At 38.8% G+C, this 20,163-nt stretch overlaps 1 protein-coding gene across 1 annotated transcript in view; it reads right to left on the bottom strand.

Annotated features, from left to right (window-relative positions):
* Positions 1-20,163, bottom strand: part of DAB1 (DAB adaptor protein 1) — a 566,655-nt gene extending 546,492 nt beyond the window's left edge. Inside the window, exon 1 of the mRNA XM_080406386.1 lies at positions 1-20,163. This exon is cut by the window's left edge and continues 19,119 nt beyond it. The gene's annotated coding sequence lies outside the window, so the exon portion shown is untranslated.

Here is a 20,163-nt window from a genome sequence, read left to right as displayed (position 1 = left end):
AACTCTTGACATGGTTGTTCACTTCTCAAGGTCCATTACACATTTTCTGACACTGAACAAAATTCCAGTTGGGGATGGAGGAAGAGTTTCTGAAAAATCACATGGAAAAGCATATGTCCCTATTTGGCACTGGGGAACTCAACATTATCATATCTTCCACAGTTCTGTCTTCAGCCAGTTTTGAGTAGGGCTAGTTGCTTATAGTTGCAATTTGCTTATCCTTAAATGCTATGAGCATGTTTTGGGTGTCTGGATTTTATGGCTCAATTATTTTACTATGGAACAACAACAGTGTCTATGTTTTACCAAAGGAAAAAGGCAAGTAAATTTTCCAATTATCAAGGCAATGTAGCACTTGGTGTATATCATTATGAAGCTGTTAACAAAAATGCTACATTTTCATTAGCTAAAAGGCTATTTATCCCTAATGAGTTGTTAAAGACTAAGGGCAAAATTCTGCTTTTGGTTACACCAGTGTATATCTGTAACCCATTTGAGTGCCTCTGGATTTATATTGGTGTCAGTGAAAGCAGAATTTGGCCTGAACACTCTTGGATTTCACTTTGTAATCTGCTTCCACTTTAAGAAAGTCATTATTCACTAGTAAGGACCAATCAATAATAGTAATACTGGGGGGAAGGAGAAATCAAAGGGACTTTTTTCTTTTTTTTTCCCCTATGGATACTTTAGAACAAAATACATCTATCGATGAAATACAAACTATGGCCTAAAATGTGTAAAGCAAGAACCTATTTCAAGACTGCTTTGCAGCCTAAATGCTGATGTGCATCTACATCTGAATGACAAACACAGAAATAGAAGCTGGCCAGTTCCTAGGACTTCCCTTTTCAAATAATAGTAACTGGTAAGCAGAGAGTTGACCAACAGTAGGAATGTGTTGTGGGACCAGTAATAACCTTCTGAACTGTAGCCCACCCAGCAAAACACCTTTGGCACAATATTCAGTGTTATTGAACATTTAAGAAATTTTCTCAATTGTGGCTCTTAAACTGAAGAAAACTGACATTTGGTGAGTTTGCCACTAGTCTCAGTGAAGCAGGGATCGTGCATTAGAAAATTCATCCTAAACTGATTGTAAATGATAGATTTACACATACCACAAATTGCATCTGTATAAGGGCTTTACAGGCTGTAACATGTCCATTAAAGTAAAACATGCTATAACAATGAAGTTCATATGACTAATACACTTAAATATTTCAAGTGTACAGATTTTGAAAAATGAATAGAAATTATACATTTAAAAAGCAAACGTACAACAATAGCAGAGAAGCTGTACAAATTATCTGAAATTAATGAACATGCTATCTCCCCTATGGGAACGTAGCTTTGCTAGGGGCTGAGTACAGAAACCTTAACAAAGTATTTGTTGATAGGTAGTGATACCATACCATATGTGGTATGGACCAGTGATCTTCACATCACATAACCTGGGTTTATTTTTCACCATATTTCTTTATGTTGCTTCATAACTGTAGCATATTGTACCTAATTACACAAATGTTACACCTGGTCCCTTAGATGAATTAATACATCTGATTGGTAAGTGACCTTCCATACCCATTAGTGGTACTTCTGCAAGCCATATTTTTGCTGCAACTCTTTAAAACATTTGGAGTAATAGCTAAGATTTTAGGGCAATGATTCCTTACTGATGCTATAGATTTCTCCCTAATTTAGTATTACATAAAAACAAGAAAGTTGCTCTAGCCTTTATAGCTGCAAAGGTAACACGTGTAAAAACACAACAGAAGTTAATATTAAAGACTTGGAAATGACAGAGGTGGTCATGAGCTGTGAGATTGATCCCAGTGTAATACCTTCATGAAGCCTTAGATTTAATAGATCAAAGTATTAAAGAGAAGCTGCAACGGCCAAGATTTTTAAAATCTGCAAAATAGATCAACTTTCTTATGGTGTGAACGCTATATTTCACAACAATATTTGTTAGGAAGTCTGTTTACCCTACAGATTACTTAAACCAAGGCTATTTGACCTAGGATTCCAGGCTGCAGTTTTGGTCATCACTGACTCCTGCAGAGGGCAATGTAGCCTTCCCTCTCCAGCCTGACCTCCTTCCAGCTAACCTAATAGGTCTGTTCTTATCTATAAAGTTTTGGAGGTAAAGGTAAGTTGTGTTTGCTATACTGTATTCTTGCTCAGTAACAGTAGCAAGTGTAACCAGAAAGTATCCAAGTTCTTGTTTGCCCTAGTTTTTAAAGTAGATTGTTGCGAATACACATTTTTCCTACCTTATGTTGATTGATTCATCTGTTCCTTTTATCTACTTTCATCTATGAAAGAATTTGCCATCAGTAAACAAATACTATAATTAAATACATAAGAGAAGGGAGATGCTTTGCATTGGATGAATTATTATCCAGGAAAATATTACAATAAGCATGAATAAAACAATATTTAAAAGAAGTAGAAACATGCAGCCATATAAACGCTTCTCAGTATTAGTAAAAGTATGATTTCTCACTCTACTTAGCTGAATTCAACTCTATAAGCTACTAAACCCTGGAGAGTATAAATAAAAGTAGAGTCACTGAAGGCTAGCATTAATTCATATTACATGGTAGACAGCTATAGGTAAAATATTAATTTACAATGAAACATTCTTTAGGAATCAGTGAGTCCAGTCTGAATATCTGCGTGGGAAAAAAAACCCACCTTTTAAAGTATGACTTAAGGGAGGAGGTTCCTGTAGTGACAATGACAATATTTCAAGATGAAATGTTCTAGCATCTTCCTTCCAAAATACTCTTACTTTCTCTTGTTTCGATCAACAAGAACAAAAAATCACAAACTAATAGCAGGGGACTAATGTCATGATACCACCAAACCCATTTTGGTCCTTGCCCACATCAACCAGCTCTGCAGTTCATAACACATGAATTTTCATATTCTTTGGAGGTAAAGAAGCAATTATATCACTTCACTACTGCTGGACTGGAGCAGAGTAAAGGAACTGACTTTCCTGGGTCATACAGGAAGCCTGTGACAAAGCAATGAAATTAACCTAGGACTCTTAGGTATAGTCCCTGGTCTCTGAACTATTTATTCTTCCACACTTTGGGGTTAAAGGGTGGGAAAGCAAATCTATTTCTTTGGTAGCCTCTAAAGGAGGAAAAGGGAACGCAGTACACAGGTTCATGAGGTTTTGTTATTTGGTTACTTGTGTTACTGGACAGTTTGTCCACTGCAGCACACGTGTTAATATGTCACACATTTTCAATCTTTGCTGAAATTCTCCATTTCTTTTGTTTCCACTTGCTTGTTTCCCCATTTTTTATCTCTGCTATCTGGGGTACAGCCTCTTTTCTTTCATTTATTCACTCTTCTCCCTTTTAGCACATTTATCACATTTCTGTATGGTGCCTCACTGCAGCAGAAGCCACTGGAGGAACTGTGCACCTACTGTTAATGTGTAGTATACACAGAGGATAATATGAATCCAGCTCTTCTCTGCACCTTGAGTATCTGAGTAAGGGATCAATACGGACTCATGATCTCTGGCTCTCAGAGCTAGCTACCTGGTACTTGTCTATTGAGGTTTAAGGTCCTGGAAAATTATCAGTCACTGTAGAATTTGCTTTCAAATTCAAAGTGGAAAAAAGCAGATTCAGTATTCTGTTTATAAGGATAATGATGATTTCAGAGTTCAAGCCTGAACTGTTTCCAGTTATGATGAATATGAATGTCACAGGAAATCAGCAGATATTCTTTGGAAAGCATAAGTGAGAAGTCAGCCTCAAAAGACAGTCCATGAAAGTGTTACTGAGGACAATGCAAGTGAGCAAAAGTACTTTAAAATCGCTACAAAATGTCATTCAATCATAACAGATTTCAGAACTACACTTGTGCCTGATGTGAAAAGTGAAGCTTGGAATCAAACCACCAAACTAATTGTTATTTAAGACTTAGGAGAAGATTTGGCCCCAGGCCTCTCAAGTCAAAGACTAGTACAATGAATACTCAGTTCCATATATGGTCTTCCTTCCCCATTCAGTTTGACTCCCAAGTCTCATCTGGCCTTTAAAAAGCATCATTTCTTCATCTCTAACCTTAAAGAACTTGCATCAGCCTGCATGGGTTTCTAAATGCCCTCACTGCTTTATCAGTCAGAAAGACTTGTTCCAAAGCATCATCCCAATCCCTTTTAGTTTGTGGCTTTTTACACTTACTTTGCCTTAAGTCTTCTGGCCAGATTAAAAAGCAGACTCCACTGACAATACTCCTTGCAGAAGTCCATGAAATGAAACCTACTATTTCCCACAAGGATCCTAGCACATTTACTTTAAAATTTCGGAGGGAAGCTGAATCCTATTATTGATATGCCACTGATTTATATCAGGAAGGCTCAACACCCAGATATAATTTATCTTGGCCTAGTGTTTGGAAAATGAAGCATTCAATATTGTGTTCTTTGACAAATGTATATAGGCACTGGATCCCAGAGGTAGCTCTAACAAATGGTTTTACTCTTGCATCATTCTAGAAGCCTAAAACCAGCAGCTTCACAGAATTGCTTTTGTAGGTTCACACTAAGTAGTCTCACTGCTGTTGGAGAGAATTAAAACCAAACCACTAACCCTCAAGCTCAAAAGCTGCAGAACTCATTTATTTTTAAACAAAATAATTAAAAGAGAAAACAGCAACCACGAAGACTTCACCTTTAGAGTCAAACAGCCTGATTGAATTTGTCCCTGGAAATCTTATAGCAGTAGGGAAAGAAAAGCACATTAAAGCTAGGGTTTCCCTTCAAAGTGAACGTTCCACCAAGACAGTATTTCTTTATTTGCTGTGGATGCTGTCATGTATCTAATCTTACCATAAATACTGTATGACTATGTTAGAATGATTTAATGGCAGCTCTACAAATAAAAAAGACCTTGACCTAAAGTACTAGCTCTGCTGCCGCCACAAAGTCAAGACTTGCTGGAGCTGAAGGTGTGGGGCAAAGTCCCAGAGCTGCGTCCTGGCCTAGGAGACATGTTATTGCCAGTTGAAACTTGGATCCCTCCTTCCCTGAGTGGCTCAGGCTGAGCTGGGAGAGGGTGGTCTAGCACAAATTCTCACATGGTAGGACACAACTTGTGAGTTGTTGATGAAATGCAGAATGCAGACAGATGTGCAGGGATTGACATTTACAGTGGGAAGTGCTTTGCTGAATACCCTGTGGTATTCAGGGTACTTGGGGTACTGCAGTAGCTGTGTATATGTTTCTCAGAGGACTCACTAATGTCTAGTTGTTCCTGGCTCCAGAACAGCCAGGTGGTACATTAAAGTCACCTATATTCCATGGCACCTAGGGGATGGACTCACCCTTCCTTGCCCCACCATGGGATTTTCCAGCAGGTAGCTTTAATCATCACTAGACATCACAGCAAATTCTCTGTGAGCCACAGCCATGGGGAAACACTGACATAAGAGAATTAGCCCTGCCTGTGTCCTTCACCAGCTACTGCTGACCTGCACATGACCAAAACTATTAGCTTCGCCAGAAACGCTATTTCCCATACACACATGCTTTCCACCAGTGAGAGAGTGAACTGGGCTCAAAAGATATAAAAATACATTGTGTTATCAGTCCAGAGAACAGGACTGGGCTCAGAAACTGAAGCCGAGTTTACTGTGCAGCCCAGCAATGTGTCTAGCCAACTGGCTAGCTTGGGTAGTGCTGCTTGACTCTGCCTTGGCATTATCACTAAATTCTCCAGACAATCTCAATACACCTCTGTGGAAATGACATCACGATATCAAAATGAAATGAGACTATTTAAATGCAAGACTATCATGGTGCTAGTACAATGCGAAAATGAAACTAACTCAATGTAACCCCACAGGGAGCAAGTTACAGTTTGAGAGAGAAATAAAACAATGTAAATGGATGTTACACTGGACTTAAAGAGCCCACTGAGGCCAGGGTCTGTTGCTGAATTTGTTTGGGCGTTCAGCTTAATTTGTGCCATATATCTTGAGCTGGATGCATTGTTTTACTGAATAGCTATTAACTAAAATTAACATGCAGGAAAGTATGTTAGCGTTCAGGCAGGGTTTGACCTAAGCTGTGAAAAGCAAAGACACTGTAGAACTCTGGCATTTCCTTCCTAAGTGGGAAATGTCACTGAGACAACTCACTGATAGAGAATCACACAATTGTGAATATTCTAGCATAGTCAAAGAAGAATGTTGACAAACTAAATGGAAACTAAAATGCAAAACCATAAATGATATGGGGTTTCCAGTCCAAATTGAGGCTAGTGAAAGTGCAGTGTCATCATCAAGGATCTGAAGGGTATGAAAGAGCAAGAAGCTAGTTTTAGTCCTTAGGGGAGCTATCTAGGTGTAATGGCACAAAATTGAGGAAAAGAACTATCAGTCTGATTACCAGAAGCAGTCTTGCATTAGTGAGATCTGCTGGGCTGTGACAGTGTCTCGCTTGGAAACAGGCTTCATATGGATCTCTGCTAGGTGTCTGGGATTCCTAGTACAGAAATACATGTTCATGTGCTGCTTGGCATAACAGCAACGATGTACTCATGAAGCACATGCTGCAGCTGTCCTAATCAATAGCAACAGAAATTTATGAAAAACTTGGCTTTTTGACAGCCGTGCTGGAGGTGATGTTATAGACAGATCACCAGACATCTTGAGGTCTCAAGGTCTGCCTAGGCAAAATTTCCAGCTGGAAAAAGGACATAAGCAGGCAGGCCCAGAGGCATGGTCATCCTCCCACTGCTCTGCATCCACAACTCACCTTTTTCAGATATTTAATAATAAATGAAATATTTAATAATATATGGAATATATTTAATAGTAAGGAAAATGCAACAATATGCAAGTAGATAACTTCCCAGATAAACCTTCAATGAACTAATGAGCAACAGGTCTACAAAAGACAACGAGATTTTATTATCATCTTTTTAAGAACTTGAGAGTTATCAGAAGTCTCACAGGAATAAGAAGCAACACTAAAATTTCCTCTCTACTTGCTAGTGACAAAAGGAAGGGATGGAGGGATACATGACTGAAACCCTCATTCTTTTATTGACACACATAATACAGTCACAGAATACAGATGCTCCCAAAGAAGTATTCTAGTTCACAAGGCTTATAATGTCAACAATATTCAGGGAATCTGTAATCCAAATAACCAGGAGTACTTCAACATGCCCTTAAAGAACACTTAACCTACGGCAACTGGCCTTACTACAAAATCCCTGGGAAATTGTGGCTTAGAACTACATGCAAGCCACTATACAATTCCTGCTACATTGAAGTTAAATGTATCAGCTATTCATCTAATAAAAATAGTAATGTTAAAAAGACAGAAATCAAAACAGAACTCAATTAGTCTAGATTAGGAATCCAAGACACAATACATATTAGAACAATTTTTAGGATATAGGTGAATAAAATAACATTAAAATTGTGTTTGCTGCCCAGCACCATCATCATGAAAGTCCTTGACTCTGCCAAGAACTAGTAAAAAAAGTACTCGGAAACACAGCAGGAACTGAAAGCTGAACTGAAAGCTGTACAACTGAAAATTGTACAAAAAAAAAAATGCCCTTTAAGATCAAAAACAGTAATGGTTGTAACTTACCATTCTAACCATATTTAAATGAACTTACTAAGGACTAGAAAACAATACAACCAAAGGCATACACAGTTTCAGGAAAAGATGTAAATTCTTAGCTTTCCAGAGAGCAGAAATATGGAAAAAAAACCAAAACCAAACAAAAACCACAACAAACAACAAAAAACTGCACCCTGTAACTCACACAATTGTTTGGCATCCCAAAGAGCTTGATAAAAAATTCTGGAGTTGGGGCTGGGGGGGTCTGTTCAGGCAGTGCAGCTTTCTTAGCACATTGTTGTGCATAGACCTTGCCTAGACATTAGTCCAAGTTTGTAACACAATTTCCATGCCTTTCCTATAGCTCTTCTAAAGAAACGCAGCAGACTGTGATCCAAGACAGAGAATTCCAAAAACAAATTAGTTGCCTGTGTATTTGGACATCAATGGAAAATGTAAAACCGCAGGCTAGTGCCTGCCATCTAACTTCAACAGACCCACACCTTCCAATTCCATGCCTAGCTTTCAGGTGCAGCACCCTCCCTTCTAACCAACAAGGCCTGCTATGAGGTCCAGCTAGCCTATTTCCAAGCCATCAAAGGATCGGACTTTGGGAAGATTCTGATCTCTGGGTACGTGACAGTTACAAATGATCTGCGCAGGCCCTATGACAGGCTGCTCACTTGGTAACTGATGAGCTGGTGTCCTGGAGAGCAGAGCCCATGTATTTAGCAAATGACAGAACTGCTATGTTGATCGAATCTATGTGAATAGCAAAGAAAAGCAAATACAGGCTTTACACTAAATGCCCATGATGGATAGATTTGTCTTGCTGTGTGCTACTCTGATTCCAATGTATTCATTCAAACTACACATGTAATTCAAATTTTCCTTGAATTTATTCTTGTTTACAGGAACTCTGAAGCACTGTGCTTGCAAGTGTTTGCAAATGACAAAGTACCATACTCTGCTCCAGGGAAGGATTTGAGTCCATATCCTGAATTAAGTCCATAGCATACTCTTACTAGCTGCAATAAATAAAGGGTAGGCTTTGATTTGTCTATGTGAAAGTGTAAATCAAAGGAAGTAGAGGGAACAAAACCCCAGCCACATGGCATCTATGAAATGAGGACAGGTGGAGAAGGTGGTTCTGCTTTACCCACAAAGCTCTGGCCAAAATTTAATTGGCTTTGAAAGGGCAAAAAGCTCAAACCTTTCACTTGGAGAGACCTCAAGACCTTTGTGTTCCAAAAACAGTGTGTAAATCCACACGTTTTACTGTCAAAATTAATCACAATACTGAGGTTTTAAAAAATTTTTCATACTAAAGGAGAGAATTCTGCAAGATTTTAAGTTTCCTAGGTGACCAGCATTGGGACTTTGAAGCCCACCTGTGGGGAATGAAAGATACAGATAGATATTCCCTTTTTTTTTTTTTTAGACTCTTTCCTTTCTACAAATCACACACAGCTTTATGAGATATCTTTGCACCAAAATCTCTAAAGCCTCAGGAAGCCTGAGCAAGCTGTAGTTTTGCCAAAGTTTTTTGGGGTTGGTTTTTTGGGGGTTTTGTATTCTCTATTTAGACAATTTTTGTAGAAGCAAAAAAACCTAATTAAATTGTCTCAGCATTGACAATTTTTTTGTTGCATTTTTTCTATTACCTTCTCACTAGGTCAGCCTGATGGACTGGAGCAGACATGTGAAAACATGATCTCATTGAGTTCAATGAGGTACTTGCAGCCCAAACCTATTAGCATGCTAATCTGAAAATGTTCTATTCTATATTCAATTTTATTTTAAAAGATGCATGATTTCCTACGTTAGCCTTTTAAACTAACGAAGATATAGGGTAGCCTTGTCTTATTGAAAACACGAAACCACTTCTTTCTGCTTCCAAGACTGGTTTCAGAATTCAGATTTGCACAGGCCAACCTGCCCATCAGTCTCTGTGACCTGGCAAAGGTCGTTCTCTTGGTGGATGAGTTTTCTGACCTTCTAAAGATGGGAGAATCAAGTTCAATAAGCAGCTTCAAAAGCAAGCCTTTCATCTCTGACCTCCAGGCTGGATTACTGCAACTCATTAGACTGTTACAGTGAAACATGCTAATAGATTGCACATTAAGAGTCATTGATGTATCAGCACCTGGGGTGAAAGTCTCTATAGGAAGAGTTCAAGATGCCATGCATTACTTGCAGTCACTGCCGTACTCCATGGGTTAAGCCACTTCATCTCACCTAGGCTCTTAGCTGTCAAAGTTTTTCATATTATTTTAAAACAGAGGCAGAAAAGAGTGGTAACTAGAGAAGCTATCTGGATTTATCCTTATCTTTTCCAGCAACTGAGTTTAAAGTAGAAGAGCAGGGAATAAGAAAGAAGGTTTGATAGAAAAATCCTTAGAGGAAGACAGAGGTCACAAAGCAGCTCTGTTGAGCGTTAGAGAGGAAGAACTGTGCTTACGGCTCCTATAGGAGAGGTTTGCATCAACGCGTTTTGTTCCTGTTGTTCCAGGAGGCAGCATTATGTATGCAGTCTATAAAAATGACAGCAAGTGCAAATGATTTTAAGGAACATTTTACTGGTACAGGGAAACTTGTAAACGATTATAGCAAAGTGTTTTGATGCAGGTAAAGTTATACATGGCAAAAATGCTTTTTTATTAGCATACTAAAATGAAGCAAAACTGGTATAAATGGGCGGGGGTGGGGGGCTGTCCTCTAAAAATAGCTATGCTTTTATTATGGCATCTTGATGAGACCCCTCTGACCATCAGCAGCCATATCGCTTCACACCCATGCCTGACAACTACACTGCCAGATGCTGGCAATGAGTTACAGCCTGACTCCACATCAATGACAACAAAAGGAAAAGTTTAATGTCCCCAAACCTGCTACCACTCAGCAAACTGACCAGTGTTATCCAGCATCAGCGCTTGAGAACCTTCGGAACACTTCTCTTTGCTAATGCTGTGCTCATTTCATTAACTGCTCTTGTTATCCCCATCAAATTCAAGGTCCTCCTTAAAATCCTAGGTGTATCATCTCATGATAGCCATTAAGAAACATCCTCCAAGATGTGATGCCTCTTGACATATATGTCCCACAGGCACTATGAAACATTACAATGATAAAACTGGAAGTCAAATTGAAGAGAAGGAGATTTCCTCAAGGATAGCCTGCTCACAGAAAAAAAAAAAAATCAAAAAGTCCATAGGTGTCAATGGCTTCCATAGCCACACAGAAAAGTAATTTCAGTGGATCCTCTCTCGCAATACTGACAACAAAGAGAGGCCAGCACATTAAAAGTAAGGTATTTTTTAAAGCAGTTACCCAAAGTGACGAGAGAGACCAAACAGCCATGAGGAATTGAAGCAGGGACACATTTAAATACTGCACCCCGAGACAGCCATGAGAAGTTCTCTAATACCATACAGGGACATGTGTATTATGTATGCTATGTTAGCTATGCCCACAAACACCTCCAGCCATTAAAGCTGCAGCTAAAGCAGAATGCAGCTGTAACAGAAGATGATGCAGGATCAGCAGCATTCATGATAGCAGTCACTACTAGTGATAGGGTAGTACTCTTGGCACAGCCGCAGAACACATCTCCCTTAGCTTCAGATAAAATATAAGAATTTGCCCTTTTAATGCCAGAGCTCACAACCCACCATATTGTCCGAGACTGCGTTCGTCATAGTTATTCACATAACAAAGGCTTTAGATAAAACGCTAAAGCCATCCAGACTTACCCGAACTCTGGTTTAAGGGCTAGTGTGTGATCAAATTGTGCCATCATGCATCATGCCCTGAATGAGTGTGGAGTGTACAAGTCTTGAGGAATACCTGCTATCTGTGATTCTGACACACAGCAGCAGCACCATGCAGTTACTTCATCTTCGTTAAAAAATAATACACATCATCTGGGGACAAACTAGCTTCCTTGTCACCAAATCATCATAATTAATTTAACCACTATCATCACAGCTGAACTTTCCAGCCCAGTCAAATGAAGTAAGTCAATTCCTTCTGTGTACTTTTTTTGGATGTTTTCTTTCCTCTGTGGCTAATTACTGAACATTTTTTTTAAGCCCTAATTCATGCCTCCTTCCTGCTTACTGAAGATAAAATGTCATCTGTGCAGGAGCTCATAATCAGCTGATCCTGACAAGCAGAGGATAAAGCACAAAAGGAAGAATATTGTTTTCAGGAGGGAGAAATCCAGATCTAACTACTGGGACTTTTGCCAGGGATTTAAACGTGAACAGAACAGAGGCCTCATTGTTGACACTTGAAAATTGGACCCTGTTGCTTCTCAAGGGTTTTGTTTCCTTCTAGTTCGCTGAATGAAAAAAATGGTGAAACACAAACCAGTATAGCCTCATCTGTATTATCAAAGTAGTGGGACAGTGATACAGCTGAGGATATAGCATAGTGGGCAAATCCCCACCAAACACAGTGCTAGCCAAGGCTCTGACTGCTTTGAGAATCATTCGCCATTTTGTTAAAGTGCTTCAAAGAAGACACAGAAACCTTCTCCAGGCTCTAGAATTCGAAGACGCTCTTTGTATACCTGGAAGTCTCTGAAATCCAGCTGACACGGTCAGCTCCAAGCTCAGCTATTTCCCTTCACCCTTTTAGTTCATGAAATACCTCACATGGAATGGGGGGAGAGAGTGACCACCAAGTACTGAGACCAAAGAACAAAACCAGAGTCCTCTCATTTCACCCCATCCTGAGTAAGTAGGGCTGGCTGATGTTAAGGAACTGCACTCTCTTCCCATCTCCATTATTCCTCATACTCTAAAAACAGAGTTCTAGAGAAGAAAATAAAATCAACCTATCCTAATGTTATCTTTCTCTCCTCACCTCAGATACATATCCATCCTGATACACCCTATTCATTCTTGAATTTATTCTCTCACATTTCTCTTTTACAGAAGAGAAACTGACACACTAAAAATCTACGTGACCCTTGCAAGATGGCACAGGAAACTGAAATCTGGAGTCTCCATTCCTTCGCTAGGAACTTTACCATTAGTCCATTATCGCATTATACAGTCAAAACAGGCTTTCCTATCCCAGGGTGGTTCTGTCAGGGATCAAATGCGCCAGCAGGCCTTAATTGCCCTGACCAGCCTCAGCAGGGGCCTCTGCGCAAGTACCCACCACCCAGGTCCATTTCAGCTCAGCCTCCAGGCCTTGATGAGCTTTGCTGGAGTAAGCTTGTACACAGCCCTGTGCCCTGCTGATCCTGACACACTGGCTGCGCCTTCCGCTCTCACCTTGGACCAGACCTGTCACCTAGAACCTGTCTGATGATCACTGGACTGTCAATTGGACCCAATCCTACCACCAACGCTGTGCTGCTCACCCTGTTGTAAGATGACTAGCTGGTAATGTGGTCACCCTCAGCCCCCAGCTCACTTCCCCTCCTCATGGAGCAGCCCCACCCTCACTGCTCACTGACAGGTTGTAGAGGAAGAAAAAAACCCAAGCCCCAGGACATCAGTAGCAAAGGTAGAAGCGTATCTCTTAACTCCTTTGAGCATAGATCCTGCTTTAATCATTGGACAGAGGCAAGCATGCCATCATCACCAAAATAAAAAGCTCTGTCTTCATTTGTTATCCTACTGTAGGAGGATTTGCAACAGTGGCTTAAAACTGGCTACTACAAGTGTAAATTCAATGGTGCATATTTCATTTTTGCATGTACAATTTTTCACTCAGTCACTCCTTCCTGATCATTTCTGCTAAAGGAAAGTAAGGCTTGCCAGACAGCAGCTTTCTGTGAAGTTATCTGCTATCCAGATAAAGAACTGAAAGCCTTCAACAGAAGCACATGAGATTCACTGCTGACAAGGACAATGTTTCAAGCTTACTCCAGGGAAGAGTCATTGCAGTTAACACTGAAAGGGAAAATCACCTTGATAATTTACTAAAGCCGGACTAAAAATGAAGGTGTTGCAATGCATCAGTTTCCAGACCAGCTCAGGCAGCCCAGCCGCCATCTCGTGGCTAACAAATCACACTGCTGCCACTTTGCTAGGTTACACCTTCATCATTTACTCCTTCATTATTTATTCTGTTCACGTATGGAATAAATCTGACAACAACATATCCCAGGAAGGAATAAGGAGCTCTGATTCTCTGGAGTCCAAATATACAATATAGATCAATGCTGCTAGAAGGGAAAAAAAGAGATAAATTTAATTAACTCAAGTCTTAAGATTGCAGAGAGCGGTAGGAGGGGGAGCATCTGGGTTAGGGCAGCAGTCATCTAAATTTGGGTACTATTCTGTACACACTGATCTGACAAAAGAAAACCAACTTCAATACCAACATGAAAAAACATCCTTTAAAAGTTTGGAGAAAATATTTCTTTTGACAACTGGGCCAAATACCCCATTCTTTATGCAATTCTAGAAATTAGGCAGTGAGGGAGGTAAGAAATACCACTTTTACAGAAGATTCTTGCATCTTTTGTGGCCCCTTGCATTGACCTCAACAACCATTTGTAAGGGTCAAAACTGGCATTTGAGAATATGAAGAACCTACAGTAAAACTTGCACAAGAACTTTAGAGCCTCTTTAGAAAAGTTTACCAAGCTTTCAGCCCATTTAGCACTTCCAGTAGCTTCTATTGGTTATGCGTGAATTGCCTTACACCCTTTTTTCACAGTGACTTGATGCTGAAATGTTGGTTTTCTTACCCTACTACCGTTGCACTTGAATTTTCTACATTGGATTGTGTAGAAAAGACACGATAAGAACCTGAGAGAAACTGGAAGACCTTGACCACAATGTCACTCATGAACAGGAATAAAACTGACTTGTATCATTTTGATGGAACTCACATTGGAAACAAGTCCTTGTATTTGCCATTGCAAACAAAAGAGAGAATGACCACAAGGCTGTTCACAATATGTCCCAATAGTTATAGCGAACACATCTTTCCTGTGAAAATCTACACGCCAGTGAAAGCTGAAGGAAAAATTAGGCAGGTCAGATTATACAGCATGTGCCATAAGCAACATTTTTACTTCCACTTGTTAAATGAACTGTTTCCAAGACAAGCTATCAGAGCTGCTTCTTTTCTGTGCCTTCACTGACTTCATACAGGAAGGCAGCCACAAAATTACCAGATTCCAAAGACTTACTACCTTTCTCCTTGCCTGTTCCCTCCAGTTCCAACTGGAATCGCTGTCCTGAACTGTTCCATGGAGCTGTGTGCTCTGAAACAGGTGTCTTCCACTAAAAGATCTGCAAGCTGAATGCCACAACATCAATTTGTTTAGCACACCATTTTGGTATCTATCACCAAAAAGTGCTGTAATCCAGCAGTGTTTTTATCAAACTAAGACACAGAAGACAACCATACCAAATAACAAGTTATTCTTCAAACCTCTATTTTCACATCTGTTTTGCTAGTCTGCAGCAATATGAAAGACTGTATTAAGGATATTATACAGGTGACTAAGTTACACATCAGGTTTCTATCAACTGTTTTCCCAATAAATGTTGGTTATGATTTGTCAATTAATCCAGTATTGTCTGAATTTTAAACTAAAATATTTTAGTAAGCTGTAACAAAAGGTTTAGGAACATCATTTTTAGAAGGCGACAGATATCAACAAATAGAAGACTGCTTGAAAGATGTTTATGCTTAAAATATAATGCCTACTACATATATCCTTTTCAACTTTTATGTTCTAGTCAATGTATTATAATTGAGCTCTACTGAATTACTTTTCTAGTGGATAAATACTGTACACGCTGTAGTGTGAAGAGACATCATGTAATGTATACTAATTAAGCCATTATATCTGTAGAGAAGATCATATCTGAAATATCAAATTAGCAGGAATTAAACATCTCTAAGGATTAATGAAATGTTATGGAGCCATTCACTTCCAGGTCAAAAGGTTCAATTTCAGCTTAGTTTAATAGTTATAATGAATTTATGTGCTGGAGTTAACAATTCTCTGCATCCATTCATAAATCAGGGTAAAATCCCCTGGCTCATCCCATGAACAGCAGACTTTAACCAGCACAGCCAGAACAATGCAGTCAGGAATATTGTGCTAGGCCTGTATTTGGCATGTAGCCTTAGGCTTCACGGGATCAAACAGCACATTTACTGGATGGTTGCAATATGCGTAGGCAGCAACGAGGGACACCAGAGACACTCACTCGGTCCTCTTTACAGATGTGCCAACAATTGCTAACCCCAGCAATAAAGTTTTATTTTACTTAGTTAACTCTCCATTCTGCTTATCCTGATTCCTCTTTCAGCAGCCCTTGCTGCTTCTAGCAGACAAGCACGGATGTGGTGAGGGCACGGGAAAGGAAGAATTGTAGCCAACTCTTATGCAGCATTATCTTAAAGTTAATGTGACACTAAGTACACAGCAAACCCTGGTTTTGTGGTGGAACCACAAATTTGGGATTAAATGTTTTTTAAGATTAAATAATCACTGTGTCAACAGATTTTGGCATCAGCTCCTTAGTGATGATGGGCAGGAAAGGAACAACAACCAGTTTATGCATAAGAGAAAGCAGTTAAGAAATAACTACGTCAAGAATGAGTAACTGTTTTGCAGTCAAGTATGCATAAAGAGGTACATCCAGTCTCTGCAGATACACATCCAAAGGTGACAAACTGTATAAATGTAACAAACACCCAAAGCCTATCACTTCAATTTCCTATGAGGACTCCAGTTTTAGACATACTGGCATTATTCAGTGTGCAGTAGTAAGCTAAAGAATGATTCCGATGCCAAAGTTCCAGCCCCAGATTTTTTTTCACTGATCTTCTGCAATGTTTTGCTAAAAATCACTCTGACCAAGCTTCTATCTCCAATAAAACTGTTAGTAAGTTCACCTATACAGGTATTCTGGAAAAGCTTCACTAATATTTATGAGGTGCTTTAAGTGATCTAAAAATGTAAGTTATTAATACCAGTCCTTACTGTGGGTGACTAAGCCACACCGCAATATGGATTGGAAACCTAAAGTAACAGCTGCAGTGTGCAGCTGACAGGAAAGTCTTACCCTGCTCCCCCTACTACCAACCACACTTCGTGTTGATCCTGCTCCCCCTTCAAAAGCTCCCAAGATCCAGGAAAACAACAAGGATTTCCAGCAAAGAGAATTTTGATGGCAGTAAAATAGCTTACAACAGACTATTACATTGGAAACAATTTTTGAACCAGGGGTATTGAATTAGAAACACCATACAGAAAAAACAAAGCTGTGGCAGCCTACATAAAATATGAGAAAAACATCAAGCTTGCAGGATTTTTAATGACTACAAAAAGAATTCAAGAACAAAGAGCATTCCAACAGCTGTTTGCTTTGCTTTCCTGGCACTTAGGTATTTCAAGTTAAAAAAACAAACAAAAAAAAAAGTAAACATGACAAACCAAAAGTTCTAAGGAGCCATTTTTATTACAGGACTGCCTTGAATGCACATCCCCTGCTTATCAAATCTCTCAAGATTCAAGTAAATGGATTAAGAGATTTAGTGAAATTTGTACTATATATTTAATCTTCCAGCAGGAAGCTCTGAAGTACAGCATGCAGTATGGGTGATAGAAATGCAGGTGCATTTTTACTGATCTATCTTACCTTTTTTCCCTTTAGCCACTATTCTCCCTCTCGTACGACGTACATCTGTCAAGTACTGAATTCCTTCAACAATGCTTCTAGATCTACTTTTCCCGTGACATACTAAGTTACACAACTGCAATGAAGTTTCTACAGATCTCAGGAGCTTGCATCCATAGTATTTTCCTAAGGGACATATTTTAAAATTATAATTACTATGATTAATAATCTATTAATATATTATAGTTTATATTTTAATGCATTTTATATCCGATTATAAATTATATGTATATACACACAACTTAAAATGATTGTATGTTCCTTGATTTACAAAGTGCAATTTTTACTGACTTCCCAAACTGTGGAAAACAACATTTTTGTAATTTTTCTGTTCAAGAAAGAAAAGCCAAAATATTTTAACAATATAGACAAATATAACATATAGTATTCAGTAAGAATTTAAGGGGAAAGTACCCTCCAAGACACAGATAAGCACAAGGCATTTTCTGTGTTGGACACTAGAGAAGCAGAAAGAAGAAACTTCTCCCAAAGCACTTGAGAAAAATATTAGGGGTAATTTAAGATGTAAAGTAAAACTTGAAATTTTCAGCATCCCATTTTGGACTTAAAACTATGGCGGTTTAGTGTAGAGGCCTAACTCTTGTGGTTTTATGTGTACTTTATACATACATATGCGTGTGTCTCTGCATGCACATGTAAGCTTTGTACGTTTTATTAGAGCAGTATAGTCAGAAAAAGTACATAAGCCCTTTGTTGGTCTAATATAAGCTATTACATCTCCCTTGAAACCTTTTCTCTCACATCACCACAGTCATGGTTACAAGACCATTTACATACAAATAAAATAAAGTAAAAAATCTCCCTTGGTGAACTTAAAGACTGCATCTCCAGCATTCCAATGCAATACTTTAAGTCACTTAGAGCAGAAATACGAAATTTGTGTAGTTTCATACTTCATCTTGAAGGCTATAAAAACCTCTTCTGTGTTCTCCTTAGTCCTAAGAGACACAAGCATCAAGTTGCATGTCAACCAGGAGCCCTGGATAACAAACCAAGCTTTGGCACCGGAGCGAGAAAGCAGCAGTGTTAGGGTCTTGGTGCTGCAGTATAAACTATAAGGTCCACAGGGAAATCTAAATGGTGTATTTTTCTGTTTACCTTCAGGTGACAATGTCCAAATGCTTCAACACATCACGGAATGTCTGTTAAAAAAACTCCTGTCACTAAGAATAAAAATGGATGGTTGAATAATGGTCAGGCTGGACTTTCTGCCTCTTGCCAGGAGTACCGAGCAGACATTTAAAAACAGCCTGTAAGCAATATGCAGCCAATCTAGACCTATATAATCAGACCTAGGATCACGAACATTACAGACACATCAACTTACCTCTGAACAGAGATAAGGTAGGTAGTTGCTGGCGTTTCTCAAAGGACCCTGGTTCGTTAACTGAAGTAAGTAAAAAAAATGACTTGTTTCACAAACTTTTTTTTTCCAAATATATTCACTGACAACACTGAATAGGGGTTTTTTCATTTTTAAAAGCTTGCATTCTGATTTAACTGAAGAAATATGATGGTCTGTCCCCTTCCATATATAAAACAGAATGTTTCAAAATACAATGCACTGTACAATATTTTGAATGTCCCCTTCATGTAGAGTCCTATCATACATGAAACAGATTTTTGTTTTAATTCAAGTGAGTAACAAAAAGCCTAACAGTAAATACATCTCAACAGATAAAGGAATGGGATTTTCCTTTTATATTTTCATTCACTGTCATCTCTTTCTACATCTTCCTGTAAGATCAACTTTTCAATATTTTCATCAACTGCAAAGCGAGGATAACTCAAACATGTGCAAATGAAGATTAGAACACTGGCTATACTGGTTAGCCCATCATGAAAGGCAGAGATTTACCTATATAGTGCATATTGGTCTCCACAGTATAAAATCTGTGGCTTAGGGGATGGAAGCTCAGCAATAGATGCCAGTTTCCTGAAGAGAAGTCACTTTTTAGGATAAGGTACAGCTGCAAAAGCTGTGCAGTCAAGAAACCTTGTTGTATTTGTCCACTATGTAATATATTTCTGCATCAGCAATCACTTTATCCAAAAGGATATATCCAAATCAAATGCCATTGCATTGAAAATACCCTCCCAAAAGGCACGTCGATAACTTTCAAAAAGACAATAGCCATCCTTGCAAACCATTCTAGTAACAAACTATGGGTTTTATACAGTGTTTCTTTCAGAAGAAAAGACTTCCTTGAAAATTATTTAACTTCCTTTTTTAAACTGAACTTTGTGCAATCCTTTCAGGTTACTTAGAAGAAAAATGTTGAATCAATCCATATTCTGAAATGCCTTAGAAAGAAGAAAAATCCCAGCAGTAAATCCACCTAATTAAGTGGGGGTGTATCTAGCCCATAGGCTATTACCGCATCTCAGCTTAGTATTTTTAAACATACTATATATGGAACAGGCGGTAAGCTCTCCTCATTATTTCTCAAATGAAGCTGAATAGATCTAACCCAAATTACAGCAAGATAAACCAGACAACTTAAGTGATGAAAACTGTACTACTTTTTTGCTCTGCTTTAGGGACGCTTCTGGCTCATCTGTCCTCTGATCAAGGTGAACCTGATAAAGCTGAAAATTACAATGTGTGACTGGATTGTATGAGATTATCTCTCCCCTGAGAACTGATTTATTTTAGTAACTCTTGATGAATAAGAAACTTTCTGCTTCAACATGCTCTTCTTCCTGTGTGGGCATGGCTCCTTATTGCTTTGAATGAGAGATCACATAAAAGAAACAGAATATGAGTGACTACATCTTCTTTATGATTCAAAGACAAATTCGCATTGTAAGACAGACCTTCAGGGACCACAAGTTTCATAAAAAGTGAAAATTTTTATAATTAGT

Source organism: Falco punctatus, assembly GCF_963210335.1.
Source record: "Falco punctatus genome assembly, chromosome: 11".
In the NCBI taxonomy this organism is placed as follows: domain Eukaryota; kingdom Metazoa; phylum Chordata; class Aves; order Falconiformes; family Falconidae; genus Falco; species Falco punctatus.
This window is presented reverse-complemented; position numbering and strand designations above follow the sequence as displayed.